This window comes from Talpa europaea, assembly GCF_964194135.1.
Source record: "Talpa europaea genome assembly, chromosome: 5".
NCBI classification, from domain to species: Eukaryota; Metazoa; Chordata; class Mammalia; order Eulipotyphla; family Talpidae; genus Talpa; species Talpa europaea.
In genome coordinates, this window is record NC_140071.1 from 95,661,254 (window position 1) to 95,677,606 (window position 16,353).

The window sequence follows — 16,353 nt, forward strand, 5'->3', positions numbered from 1 at the left end:
CTCTCCCGCGCTTCTGACTGTACCCAGTGCATGTATAAACAAAACAAGCAAGCAAATAAATAAATAAATAAAAACATGCCTCTATAAAAAAAAAAAAAAAAAAAACGTAAAAACTTTATAAGTTAAAAAAAAAAAACAACTTTCTGAGTGTTCTGTGTATGAATTCATAATTCACTTCATTATACAAAAGCTACTCTTAAAATTATTTCTGTGAAAACATTATGGAAAATATGATTCTTAGAAGTTCTATTTTTTTTTTTTTTTTAAAGACAGGCTGTGCACAACTTGTGCTTATGATGCCCAGGAGGTCTTTTGTCTGTTTGAAAGGGTGTGGTTGCTACTCAAAGATGGCATCCAATGAGCCATACTTAATTGTATTCTTGTCCTTTTATGATCCCCTCCTTTAGCCCCTAGTGGAACCTAGTCACTTCCTTCTAACAAATAGAACGTAATAAAAGTTATGGGACTTCATTTCCAAGATTAGATTACAAAGTGACTTTTCTTCTGTTTTGCTCACCATCTCTTACTCTTTCCTTTTCTTGCACTGATGAAAGCCACTTGCTACGATACAAGCTTCTCAGTGTAGAGGCCCGTCTGGCAAATAACTGAGGGAGCCTCTGGCCAACAATCAGTAAGGAAATGAGCCCTTCAGTTCCACAACCTGAGATGAACTAACTCCTGCCAATTACCACATGAGTGAGTTTATTATCCTCCATTTGAGCCTCCAAATGTGGTGGTAGCTCTGCCCAACACCAGGAGTAAAGTCTAGTGAGTCCAGAAGCCAGAGAAGCCAGAAAAACAATTCCCAAGTTCTTGATCCACAGGAGCTGTAACACAAGAAATATTTGTTATTTTAAACTACTAATTTGGGAAGGAAAGATAAAGTGAGGGAAACAAGAACAAACTGGACAACAAGACAAACTGGAATCTTTGAGGAAAGTTCGACGTTATGATAACAAGCTAGGATCCATAAGGACAAATTGGAACCTATGTCTGTCTGTCTTGATTGTCAACCTTGGTTACATGGGGGCCTGCAGGGTAAGTTTGAACCTTTCACATCCACCTGACTTGGAATTTGTAACTCTGAAGGTAATTTGTCTGGAGCTGGAGGAGCCACAAGCCTGATGTTGCCTTTCACCATAAGGAGAGTTAACAAATAAGCATCATGTATGAGTTACAATAATGCTTGGTTTTGTCCTGACATCCAGAGTATAAAAATGAATACCACTCACTTCTGCATTTCAGATTTTATGCAAATTTCTCTTGTGATGAAGCCAAACTCATAACCATGTAGAGAAAGGAATTCTGGGAAATATATGTCTGGCTTAACTACTTTGAAACAGTACAAAATCATCAATTTTTAAAACTAATACAATACATATATAATTAATCTTATTGAATTTACTTAGTTTGATTTTTAAATAAGATTTGTTTCTTCTCTTTCTACCTTGTCAATCTATACATATAGCACAGGCAAATCAATTGAAACCAGCAATAAAAATGAAAATCACCTGTCACAGGTGATTTACAGGCAAGCTCTGTATAATAAGTCAGGGGTGGACCATTTTCAGTGTTGGAAAATAAAAAACAAGATTTTTGTGTATTTAATTGTTACTTACTAACTTTAAAATGCTATCATGAAAGGAATATGAAATTAATTTTGGTAAGTATAAGCTTTAGTGAGGAAATACAAATAGACAACCATTGACAGTAAAAAAATAAAAGCAGAAGAAAACATGATTTGAAAAAAGAAGAGCACCTGTAATACATTAATCTGGAAAGAAGGTACATCAGTTGGGGCCCACCCTTGAGGAAGATGGGCAAAACCAGATATTACTGTAGAATACAAGCTTGCTTCTGTTAATTATCCAATCCTGCTAATTAAAATTCAGAAAGATACTCAGATTGCTAAATGGAACATGCAAGATCTGGACAGATTTCCTCTTCTACAATATTTTCCATTCAGTCAGCTTCTCTTAAACTGTTCAGTTTTGCATTTTAGAAGGATCATAAAAAATTAAAGTATGCTTAGAAATACTTAAGCAATTTAATGCATTTGTCAAGACCAAAGAGAATAAAGAAAGACTAGTCACTTTATTAAATATTTATTTTTTTGAGGGAACATAGGGTCAAAGAAAAATCCTCTTATTCTAAGGGGTAGTAAATGTGAATAAAAATATTTAATATATGTATTGATTGACTCTTTCAGCAATTATCTGTTGAGCATTGTTCTAAGTGCTGAGTTACAGCAAAAGGACAAAATTCACAATCCAAAATAAATATTTATTAGATGACAAGGTTAACGGTCATGATCTCCAGGTGGTAAGATTACGGATATAGTATATCTAATTGCTAAGTTATGTGAATCAGAGAGAGAGGCTCATAATAGTAAGATTAAAGAAAAAGAGGCCAGTGAACATCAACTACAAATTTCACTACTTGAAATTGCTTTTTAAGCAACTGACATCACTTTTCTAACAATAAGTGCCTACTTACTTAAATCTTCAAGTCAAATTTTTATAGCCCCTCTTCGTTTCGCACCTGAAAATTCTGTTGTTTTTTCCATGCACGGGGATGCATATTAATTATTTCACTTGACAGTCGCTGATAATTTACTTGTTTAGGTGTTTTTAGCTGTTTCTGGAAAATATTTAGTTCTGGTTCTGCAAACCTTCCTGTGCCTTGTTTTTCCACCTTCTCCCTAAATGATAGCCTGAAATAGTTAACTGATACTGGCTGATGAATTCTTTCAACAAATTTGCGTGACTTCTCTGCCTTAGGCCCTGGTGATCAAGACTGAATAGCATAGACAAGATCTTTTACATTATGAAGCATATATTCTTTTTTTTTAAAGATTTATTTATTTATGCACACAAGAGCTGGGGTACAGGCCAGAGATGCGGGGGCTGAGAGGATTCACCTGAGACAGAGTGGGGAACAGAACAGGCAGACTGACTGAAATACACTGTTGAGGGAGCAGCAGGGAGACACGAGAGGTCTGCTGCACCATGTGGGTTTCTCTCTGGCAGGGCGGGGATTGAACTTGTGCTGCAGAGGCTGCGATTGCATCATAGTGCGCTGCTTAACCCCTTTCTCCACCAGGGAGGCCCATGAAACATATATTCTAACTGTAAGAGAATGAGAGTACATTGTTATCAAATAAATGAAGGACATTTCAAAATGTAACTCAACATAACATTTGAAGGTGCATAGAAAGAATTTTTCAAAGTATCTTTTTCTTGTCCCCTTTGAATTTCTACCTTAGTTGGAGGCCTAATTGGAAGAACATTAAAAGTCTCATCCAGTTTAAAGTTAATACAATCAAATGAATTAAATAGTCCTTCTAGGATAGTGGTTTTCAAACTGTGGAGAGTATCAAATTTTGATGGGGAATTTGATAAAAGCATCAGATTCCAGACTGCAACGAAATTTTCAGCTGCAGCCTAATCCGCAAAACAGTAGGTTTCTCCTTGGCTTCTCGCTGGTAATGCCTCCCCTATGGTGCAGGCATGAGCAGAGGGGCCAGAAGGCTGAGGGCTTGAGTTACAGGCTGACACTATGGGAAGATGTAGGTTGTTTAGTATCGATAGTTAGGCTATCTAGATACCTGCTAAGCCCAGATAGGGGATGCACTGGTGTTTCTTTGGACCACCAGTCTATCTGTCAGCAGCCTAAGGTTCTGTGAGCTCAATGCCCACTGAGCAATCCATGATTTCTTTTCTTTTTTTTAAAGATTTATTTATGCATACAAGAACTGGGGTACAGGCCAGGGATGTGGGGGGTGAGAGGATTCACCAGAGACAGAGTGGGGAACAGAACAGGCAGATTGACTGAAATACACTGCTGAGGGGGCAGCAGGCAAGTCAGGAGAGGTCTGCTATGCCATGTGGGTAGCTCCCTGGCCACGGATAGAACTTGTGCTGCAGTGGCTATGGGTTGCTTCATAGGTTGAGTCTTAACCCCTTGTGCCTCCAGGGAGACCCCATGGTTTCTTGAGGCTGTATGTGGGTCCATCCTGTGAAGGAGACTTGGAAGTCCTGCAAGCTCTGAGGGTGAGGGGTTAGTACCTAGCGTTTACCAAGCAAGCCGCCACCAGTCACAGGTCATTCAGCTCAGCTTCTGGTAGTTCTTCCTCATGGGGGGCATTGCTTCCCTGTTGCAGTGGGCTAGGAGCTGGAGTGGAAGCCCTGGGGGAGAGCTGGTGGAGGACGGGCAGGTACTTCTCCTAGTGCCCCGATATCATTCCAGGAAGGATCTTTTGTCAGACTTGCCTACTGGGTCTCACCATCTCTACTCAATTCCGCTTGAAGGCTTCTATTGTCAAGTCTACAGCTGTCTTCCAAGAGCAGTTGCTCGCTTGATGATGTCCATCTGCTGTGACCATGGAGGAATACAGGCAGGACGCAGGCTGCTGCTAGTTCTCCACCTTATATCCAAACCCTCTGTCTAGTACTTTCCTATACTTTCAAATGAATCTATTTTATTTTCTTACACAGAATTTAAAGGATCTATTGGTTTCTCAAATTCTTCTGTAGATTCTGGCTGCTTTTAAAAATTGAAGCTATACCTTAACATAAAACCTCAAAAGTTCATGTTAGTATGTTAAATAGAAGAGTACATGAGACCAAAATGTGCACAGGTATGATAAATTCCATCATTTGAATCAATGCGATATAGATAAATTATCCAGAAATTTCCAAATTTATAGAAAATTCAGGCATTGTCATTGTCTTTAAATTTTTATGTGGGCTCATCAATATTATGCAACATTTTGACCTTTACATCAAGCTCAATCTGGCATACTGTTATTCCTGAGAATTTTAGTGTTCATCAGGGAAGTTAGGGAGAGGGAAATTATAGGTGTTAGATTATTTTTCTGCCTATATTCTAAAGGAAAACCTACAGAGTTAGGTAATATATAATATCAAGACTACACCAGGTAGCTTTTTTTATAGATATATTTATTTATGCATACAACAACTGGGGTACAGGCCAGAGGTGCGGGAGTGTGAGAGCATTCGCCAGAGACAGAGTGGGGAACAGAACAGGCAGACTGACTAAAATACACTGCTGAGGGCATCAGCGGGCTAGACAGGAGAGTTCTGCCATGCTATGTGGGTAGTGTCCTGGCCAGCTGGGGGGATCTTATTCATGCTGCAGTAGGTATGGATAGCTTCACAGCGCTGTGCTTAACCCCTTGCGCTACCAGGGAGGCCCTTCAGGAAGCTTTTGTTTTAACCTGATATTATCCTATCTTATATGCTACTCTTATGGTACTCCATTGCTCTCTGATCACATGCCTGCTTATTTTCCCAAATCTTTTAATGTGCTCAATCATCTTTGAACTAACCAATGGGAAGTTTAAGAGAAAAGTGACCACTGTAACATTTGCTATCAGTGTTTAGAGGGGCACCGTATTAGAGATATTAGTATAAATCTATAAGGTGATATTTTCTTTATTTCCAATAAGAATTAATTTAGTTTGACTGATAGTAAACCTCTTGGTGGTGCTGAGAATTTCATTTTTGTGCAAATGAAATGGAATAATCTTGAATTTTATTTATTTATTTATTTATTTTTATAGAGGCATGCTTTATTTATTTGTTTGCTGGTTTGTTTGTTTGTTTTGTTTATACATGCACTGGGTACAGTCAGAAGCGCGGGAGGGTGAGAGAATTCACCAGAGCCAGAGCGGGGAGCAGAACAGGCAGAAGGACCGAAGTACACTGCTGAGGGGAGCAGCGGGCGGCAGGAGAGGTCTGCGCGCCATGTGGGACCCTCCTCCGGTGGCCGGGGAGCAGCCGGGGATCGAACCAGCGCTGCAGAGGCCGCGGGCAGCTTCGCAACCCAGCGCTCAACCGCTGCGCCACCGGGGAGGCCCATCTTGAATTTTAAAAAGTAGGAATGTTCAAATTATAATTGCTATTCCTTATTCTCCTTGTCTTACTGTCAACCACATCTCACTTGTATTGATGGGTCAGGGAAATGCAGACAATTGTTACAAGTTGTAAATTTAGGACATACTCAAAATGTGGGAATAGGCAGCAATTGCAAAATTTTACCACATCTTTGTGAAAACTGACTGAATGATATGACGAAAGTCACTCTGATATTATTTCCTTAAAAAGTGTTAATTGAACATGAGATCAAGAAGAATTCCATACTAAATCCACTTGGCCTTTAATACTTTAGATTAAATGAAGAGATAAGTCATTTTCTTGAGTTTTTCCTTTTTCGTTGTGCTAACTAACATTCCCTCACAAAGAGAATCTAACAGATCCAAATGCTTTTTGTGCAGAAATATCAGATCGGGGATAGGGATGCATAGACTACTCTTTCTCTTTAAACAATAAAGATAAATGAGAGAGGAGGAGGAGTCTATGAACATCTGAATGCAATCTCAAATTTCCACTGAAGAGATTGGCAAGTGGATAGTTCATAATGAAGAGAAAATAAAACCCTTTGACCTCCAGTTTATTGCCTAACAATTTTTTCAGCAAAGACCTGCGACACATTCTGGTCAACCTAAAGGCCACTGGCGGCCATGGAAGCTAGGATGCACTTACACAGGCGGTCTTGTCTCTTCAAGCTAATAACTGGACTCCATCTAGCGGTCAGAATGACAAACTGGGTTCTAGTGGCTTACCTGAAGAGGCTGCCCACCAAAGCTAACAGACCAGAGCTGTTTTGGAGATCTGACACCTCTTAATTGTCAGGGGGTCCTGGTGACTAAAAGAAGCAACAACAAAACCCTGAGTCTTGAATCAGGTGCTCAGACCTCATTTTGCAGGTAGGAGCCTGTGGTGGCTGAGGGTCTGCAGGCTAAGCAGTACTTTTGCATCCTTTCAGCCAGCCCCTCTCTGGGGGTTTTCTGTGATGGCTAGTGGAAGGAGGACTGAGTGTTAGGAAAATTGTCTCTACTGTGTGACCTTGGGAGGGTCTGTGGGACTAAAGCTCTAGGGGACAGTTCCCTTGTGACTGAGATGAGAGGGTGAGACATAGAGTTTTTTGTTTATAAATTACCTGCCAGACCCCGTGCTGGGTGCTATGAGGCTATAGGAATTTGATGTTCAAGAGAAGAGATAGAAGTTTAATGAAAATTTTGTTATAGAGGATGCTAAGATCCAGACTGGAAGTCCACAAGAGAGTTTCATGTAGGCGTTTGAAGGTTAGAAAACATAGGTGGTAGAGGAAGAGATTAGGTAGAATATTGACTTGTGTCGGTGACTACCCTGACCCTATCCATGCCCATATCTAATTGCTATGTACGTAGATTTAGAAGTCTATCCACATGTAAATATATATATATGCATATTTACACAATTTAAAAATATGGATGATGACCAGGGGAAAACATTTGGAAAATAAATAGAAAAAAAAATTCATTTTGTTAATGTGTAGGGAATTCTAATAAACTAATATCAAAATACAAACACCTTGATGACAAAATGAGCAAAGGATGTGAATAGACCACTCTCCAAATAGAGCAACAGATATTAAAATCTATATTAAAAATATATCTACTTTCACTCATATCAGGAATTTAGAAAACCTAAATATGGGACCAGGAAAAAGACTAATTAATACAAAGTAAAAATCAAAATCAACAAGCAACTATAAGCCAGAGACACACTGGAGGGGGGGAGGTTCGGGGAGAGGAAGGACTAGGATCAAAATAAAAGGGGGTGCAATTGTATGGGGAATATAACCAAAATGAAAATGCATACATTGTGCAAAAATGAAAAATGAGGTAAGAATTATATAAAATAAAATATTTTTAAAAAAGAATAAGTTATTACTACTAAGCACAACACTCCTAATCCTTGAGAATATTTAAGAATCTTTATCAGAAGCAAGCGGGACACCAGTAACTCTGATCTTTTCCAAATAAAATAACTTTGTTGAAAAAAAAAAGTATCTACTCTTACCAACAATTAAATAAAAAGTGAAATTCTAAGTAATAAACTAGTTGGAATTGCTACTTAAATATTATTCCGTTAACTAAAGCTAGTTGTTAATATAATAGAGTTTTATGGTTAGAGCAATAAAGTTTGAAAGGATGAATAAATCGCTAGGATGGAATGGGTCTTGGAGAAAATGGGTAAAAATACTGACGATGGAAATGAATATTGCAATGAATATTGTTAATCTATCTGGATAAAGCCTGGCAATAAGAATCAAATGCTTTAGAAAGTAGAATCTCTGAAAGTTTTTTCTAACGAAACTATTGTTGGACAACTACACAAATATATTTGTAATAATCTTCACTATAGCAGTTTTTATAATAGCAAGAAATGGTAAAAATAAAAAACTAGCAACACTAAAGAGCTTGCTATTTGGGAGTGGTTAACAATTGTAGAATAGCTATGTAATAAAGTATAACTGGTAATTAAAATTTACATAGGTATACATTTATAATATAAAAATATTTTTAAGGAGAAAACAGCATACAAAAGAGTATATTCACTATGCTATTATTTTGCTAAAGTAATAAATTGTGTATGACATGGACTAATATGGAAAATATCCCAAAAGACATAAATTAATGTTACTGGTGACTGGCTCTTGGTGATAAAATTATAGATAATTTTCACTTTCTTACTTCACCTTTCTTTGTTTTCTGTATTTCCCAAAATTGTGAAAAATTACTTATCAGGTAAACCAATTAAGCAATTTTTATTGAAAATGGGAATAAAGCCTGGGCAAATGGGACAAATTTCCATGAAAATCTTTAATGCTTTTCACAATGTTTCCTAACCTGAAAGTATAATTTCCTGCTTCCATTTATCGTACTGCAGAGATAAATAAAGGGCTAACGAAATAAATGTATCTTTCACAGACCATAAAAGTTCCATTTCACTGGTGAAAAATTCTCTCTTCTCATGTCCCTTAGGCATTATATTAAGGCTCCATATGGAAGGAGGTAAAAAGGAAACTTGCAAAGACACAAAGATAGTCTCTGAAAGAGGTCAGCCAGCAAAGGTACAACATCTTTACCTACGGGTTGGGCCTTGTGGTGTGTGCTAGGGTCAGAACTAAGGTGTCGTGGAAAATTGGTGTGTGAGACCTGAGCCTAGACCAGGTGAGGGCAGGACAGTGGAGCCTTTCTCAGGTCTGATGACATCCAGAGATGTCATGGTTCAGTCTCAGTTGTCTCTGTCTGAGCAAGTGGTAGGCTATCCTCTGCTTGTCTGAATATGGTCTTCATTACCCTTAGTATTTTGTCAAACATTTTTGTTGTTAGTTATGAACATTTTAAAAAACTAAAGTATAAGTTACATTAATTTCAGGTGTATAACATAATGATGGCACCTACTTTTGTATATATATTATATATTATTAGTATAGATTGCAAAATGATCTCCATAGTAAGTCTAGTTAACCATCTGTTACCATACAATTACACATTTTTTTCTTGAGATAAGATCTTTTAAGAGCTCCTGTCTTAGCAAGTTTCAAATATACAATAATTACTTGGCAACTGTAGACACCATGCTGCACATCACATCCCAGGACTGTTTATTTTATAATCTGCTGCTTCAAAGGGTCACACACACCCTTGTGTTTGAATCCTGGCATTACTATTTAGTCTTTATGATCTTTGGGCAAGGAACTGAACTCTCTAAAATTTAAGGTACCTTATGTGTACAGCAGGAATGATGCTATTTTTGTGATGGGTGAGGTGTCATATGTAGAGTACCTAGCACTATGCTTGGCACATAGTGAACAAAAATTAGGCTTTTCCTGTATATTTAAGTAAAGCAGGTATTAACCTCCATCAGACCTAAGTTAAGTGGCCATATAATTTATCAAATAAGTGAAATCATTTTTGAGAGTGGGGGGGGGAGCTTTAGTTACCCAGATGTAAGACATAATCTGGGAACTGATCAGACAGGGAAAATTGAGATAAATGCTTATTCCGGCTATACTCTTAAGCTGGACACCATTCACAATGGTTTGGTGCTTTATAATCAGTACCGAATCTGGATGACTTTTATGGGATAGGAGTTTGGGGGTCTGATGATGCCCTGAGCACATATCTATGGTGCACTTATGTTGCATTGCTATTATTTGCTTACACATCAGTGTCCCCAGGGTGTGTTATGTGACTTTACATCCCTGGTGTCTAGCATATTGTACATGCTCAATAAATGTTTATTGACTTTAGGACCAGATGCCCAAGAACTATTAGTATCAGATGCCAGGAAATGGTTCCTGCACTTTCTGGGTGGTTCCTGGCAATATGCCCAGATTTCCAGCAATTGGAAAATTGCACTATGATGGTCAGCCTGAGGCAGCAACAATTATCTCTACTGCCTCCTGGATCAAGAACAGAGATCTTCCAATGGCTGTTCTCCTTACAATGTACATACTGGGGATTTTTGAGGGGACTAGGGCAACACCTGACCTTGGCATTCTGCTTTGCTTGCTGAAACACCTGTTGAGTTCATCAGGTGAACCTGATGATCTTGAAGTACCAAGATCATCTTATTTTCACTTGTATTCTTGGCTCTTATAAATTCCCAGTGGGCAGAACTCAACAAATAATTGTGGAATGAATACATCAATATAGGGAAAAGGAAATAATTATAAGGAATTAAAACACAAAAATGGGGAGAGTATTGTAATTTTGCTGATCAATTTAGAAAATTAACTTACCTTTGGGCCTTATTTTCAATACCTTACTGTTTGGCACCATGTATACCAGTTATATAACAAATTGTCTTACTTATAGAATAAGTCTATGAGTTTTAATGGTTACACAATTTCCTTTGGAGTCAGATGAATCAGAGTTCAAATGGAATCTATATACTTTTCATTGGCTATTAGGTCTTAAGCATTTACTCAACATCTCTAAGTCTCAGGCTGTCCTATGGTCAAGATTAAGCGATCTGTTGTGAAAAGAAATTAGCATTGTCTATTTCTTAATAAATGACAAATATTATTATGCATATCAAAGGTTACTTTAAAATTTTTATAACTTTGTTTCTGTTGACTTCATAATACTTTAAAGAGTATAATCAACATTCTTATTCATAATTGGAAAAACCAAGAAGATTAGTTTGGATTATTGGAAATTGAGGATGAATTGATAGGTACAGTACATACAAAGCAATGATAACAGAAGTTGTGTAGTATTTTATAGTACACAACATAAATTCAAATGCTGGAACAATCTATGGACTGTTGGTAGGTTTCTGTGCATTACTGTGGATTGCATTTATTCTTCACCATATTCTTGGGAGTTCCCGTGAACACTGAAAACCATGTGTAACTCATTTACCTGGCTGATTTAAGAGGAGTTTGATAGCTTCCAAAAGTTTCCACTCTCTCTTTCCTAGCCAGAAAATCAAAATGCAGGTGCATCAGAGAGATTTGTAGAGTGGGGGAAGATATTTAGAGAAACATTTTTTTTCTGACTGCCTGACTAACTCACTGTGTGTGTATGTGTGTGTGTGTGCATGTTTGTCTGAACATACAGGCATCTATGTGTCTATCTACACATGATACATGAGAAAGAGGTAATGGAAAGTCTCTTCCTGCATCTCTCTTTTCAATGAGAGAGAGAGAGAGAGAGAGAGAGAGAGACCATGACCGAGAGAATATAAGTTATTTTGAGTCATGCAAGAATTTCAAATCAAGTTCTTAGAACTCTTCACTCCCTATATTTAAAGAATCTTATTTACTAAGTCTACTTAGTTTACTACTTAAATAAGATCCCTTAGTTATGGGTTTCTCAAACAGAATTTATGAGCACTTCCCAACCTTAACACTATATATCCACACTAACATATTATCATATTCTTGTTTGGTTATTGCTCACAGTTTTCACTTCAAAAATCTTGTTATTAAATCATGACTCAAAACTGGTTTGTAAGAAAGAATGAATAATTCAGTACTCATTTCCATTTCTCTACTTTTGTAGATGAGATATTGAGATAAATATCCAAGAATTGCAAAGACATTTTCAAAACATAGCTAAGATACATTTCACACCTGTGATTCCATTCTAAATCCAGAAATGTTAACATTTACAGTTAGTTGACACAGGTTTTTATACCTTGGGATTTGTAAAGAAAATTTAAAGGGTTTTAGAGGGAAACTATCCTTTGGAAAACAGAAAACAAATCTATTCCCTAGGTTATAGAGATTGGAGATTTCCCCTCTAAAACTGAAGCATCTCTGTGCAAACATCCAGCATTACATAGAGAAATAACTAGGGAATTTGAGATGGATGGTGTCTATTTCATACCCACAACTTTATCTTAGTAATGAAAGTGATTATCCTCCTGATGTTATTATTTTTAAGTATTTATTATTTATTTTGATAGCCATCTGTCCCAAAGAAAAGAGTAATAATAAATTTGGGGGTACAATTTGCCTGTTTATAACAAAAGCATAAAATTTTAATAATATGGTCATGTTTAAATAACATTTTACATGGTTGTATTGCTATTCTTTTGTTATTCACTTGTAGAAAAACGTATTGAACAGATTTATCATCAAAATAGAATTAAAATAACATTGAGAAACAGAACAAAATGATTTAATATTTAATTTGTTATCTCTCTACCTATCAATCAATCATCTATCATTTATCAATAGTACACATATTCCAAATGTACAGAAAGGGCAACAAAAAAACAGTTTCTTCAAAGGTGGACTGGATGGATTAGGAATAACTGTGGATAGATTTAATGTTTTCATCCTAAATTGTTTAGAATTAACGGAAAGGCTTGCTGAGAGTTTTCTGAGGCCGGTAATGTAATGCCGGAAAGAGTGGCACAGCTGCCTTTGAATGGTAATTAACATTTGTATTATAAATAGCAGTTGAGTAGATTCTGGACCCAGTGCCAGGAGAAATGACCTGAGGCAGATTTTATGTCAGAGAGTGATTAACATACAATTGAAAAGAAGGATGGATTATAAATTACATTTTGTAATTTTATTTTTAAATTTTGGTTCACCACAAGGACCCTCTACCTTTTATCGCATTTCAGAGCCTGCCTATTGGAGGAAGGAAGATCTTCCTATTTGATAGCAAAAGTTGTTTAGATGACGGACATAAAATAGACAATTATTTTTTGTGAAGAATCAAAGTGAAACTGCTTCCTGTTTATCCCTTAGATTGTGCTGTCCAAGAGAACATTCTGTGCTGATGCAAATATTCTCTACCTGTTCTATTCAGTCAGGTAGCCACTGACTACCTTTGGCTATTGAGCACCTAATGTGTGGTTTGTGGCCTGAAGAGCTGAATTTTAAATTTTATTCAAATTAAAATCAAATAGCAAATGATTGGTGGTTGTTTAGATTCAAGTTCTTCTAACTCTTTCATCTGCTGAGGGAATTTTTCTGAACAGTTTAGTGTTATAGATGCTAAAGCTTTAAAACCTAAGTCAAAACTGAAATTTAAACTGCATTTCATTCAATATAGTGAAAAATCTCATGTTTAGAGTCTTTCATTTTAAGCAGTGTTGTTTATATTGATTAATGTATAAATTACTATTTAGGATCTCTTGTCTTTATTGGTCATCATAGTAACACTTATCAAATTCCCAGTGTTCAAAATAGACATTTTTCTTTTTTGAGTAAGAGGCTTACAATCAGGTAATTATTTTTCATCAATACTTATGTCATTTTCCTATAGAGTCACTAAACTTAAAAGAAAATCCTTTCAGTAATTAAATGTGCATTGTGTGGTTACACTCATTCCATATCTCACTTATTTTTTTTTTTTTCCTTTCTGTTCTAATTCAGATTTGTAAACCATTTTGTATGTGCCTGATAACCACTCTAGAGGCTATTTAACTCCTCACCAATTCAGATTTTATTCCATAAAGTACCAGGAAGTTGAGAAAGAATGATAACAAGGTCTAAGATTCTGTAAGACTCACATTTATAAAAATAGAAGTTCCATAGATTCAGTTATTCCAAATTTGGGTATTTACCCCTGAAATTAAAAAAACATTAATTTGTAGAGATATATTATTTATAGTAGATAAGAGCTGCAAACCAACTAAATACCCATCAGTAGAAGGATAAATAATATCTGTATCTATATATCTATATCTATATATATACCACATTATAAAAAAAGAAGGAAAAAGTAATATCCTCCCATTTGCAACAAAATGGATGGAGTTAGTGGGTATTAGGTTAAGTAAAATAATTCACTCAGAGAAAGACAAATGATATATGATTTCACTTGTATGTGGTATATAGAGAAAATAAACAAATAAACTAAATAATGCAAAAATCAACTTTAGACCATAAGATCAATTATTTGTTAACAGAAGGATAGTAATGGTAAATCAAGTCAGTGGGGACAATTGTATGGTGAAGGTTAGAACTGGACTTTTAGTGGTGAACTTAATGTAGTAAATACACATTGATTTATAATAATGCACACTTGATGTGCCTCCTCTGGTGGCGCAGGCGGTTGAGCACAGCGCTCTGAAGCTGTCTGCAGCCTCTCGGCATGGATTCGATCTCGGCGGGCCCAAGAATCCCACATGGCACTGCTCCTTTCAGCAGTGTATTTCAGTCAATCTGCCTCTTCTGTTTCCCGCTCTGTCTCTGGTGAATCCTCTCACCCTTCCGCGCATCTGGTCTGCACCCTGGTTCTTGTATGAATGAATAAATAAATCTAAAAAATAATAAAATAAAATAAATATAATAATGCACACTTGAAACATATATTATGATCCAATGTTACCTCAATTTTCAAAAATGAATTTTAACTTTAATATGATATCTTAATTTAAATAAGTATACTCATGTTTATTGAGATGACTTCTCTCTTATTCTCAAAGATTGGGGTCCTTTTCTCATGTATCCAAGTTGTAGTCAAGCAGAATCCAGTAAAGGAGTCTGTTACAAGGCTGTCAAAAGACTGAAGTGTTTTATCTTGATGATGAGTTCTACCTCTCAATTCTGTAACTAGTTGAAACAGGAGAGAATTTGAAAACAGCTCCCATATCATTCTGCTAGCAGAAATGGGATCTACTGATGACATAGAGGCAACTGTGACTTCAAATACTCTCAGCCCCATTTACCAAGCCCAAAATTTCTCTTTGTAATTTTTTTGCTATCCTTTAGAAGTGTTACAAAATGAGCTTAAGATCAAAGGGTGTAGAACACACAGATCCCAAGGGCTCAGTTATCTCTTAACACATGCCCACTTAACTTAGCCAGGCAGACTATCTATCTCTGTGCTTTGAAATCATCCAGACAATTCTGACAGCCTGAGTTTTCCCATTCATGCCATTGACACTGAATTTGAACTCAACTTCCATACAGCATATAGCCATGTGACTGTTTCAAATGCCAACATTTTGATATTGTGGCATTATTTTCTCCCATTTCTAACAAATTACATGATTTAATGAAATTGCCCATGCTGGACCCAATTTTAAAAGTTCATGTATGATGATGTGTATGTATATCAGTGTTTATAGTGATGGAAAATCTCCAGAAAGCAGGACCGAAGTCCTATAAACACTAAAATATTTCTGTTAAGTAAGTCCACTTTGGGAAAAGCTCTGTCACATGGGTTTTGCACATAATTGCCTCACCTCTGGACTGCTGCTTTCACATCTGGCTTAAGCCCCGTGAGGTGGAGGCTGGTTTTCACTGTAACCCGATGGCAGTTTGCCTGTGTTTTGAGTTTGAAAATGTAGTTGGTTAAAATTTTGAAACAAGGGGTTGGAATTTAACCATACTTCCCTCCCTGCTTCAATGACTTGGAGGTGGAGCCAACATCTGTGTGCATGTTTGTGTGTGTATGTGTGTGTGCTGGTTATGGGACAGGGTGAAGAGAGTGTGGGAAAGGAAAACACCTGCTACTCTCTAATTTAACTATTTCCAGGACGGAATTTCGGAATTTCTTGTCGTCAGCAATGTTTCAATACCCCAGAAGGAAGTACAGACAAAATGAAAACCAAGTTGTTGCAAAATTAAAATTAACAGTGTTAAGGTATGTGTGTCTGGGGTGGAAGGGGCGCTTTATTTTATTAATTATAGGTATCCTCAGGTTTTCTCACAGAACAAACATCCTAATAAGCAACAGCTCAAATACCCAGAAAATTATGACATCGGGCTTGAGGCAAACCAAAGATGAATTTTCTTTCCATATCCTCATATGAACCTGGCAAAAATAGACAAATAGGCATAGTAAGTGAGGCAGAGGAATTTGTGCAAAAATCCCAACTGTTAACTGAAATGATAACTCCTAAAATGATAGCATTTGCTATTTTTAGGTTCATACTACATATTCAGTACAATTTAAAAAGTGTTAAGAAAGTCACTTGATCCCATCCCCCACCTGTCCATAAATGGGGTTTCTGCTTCTGC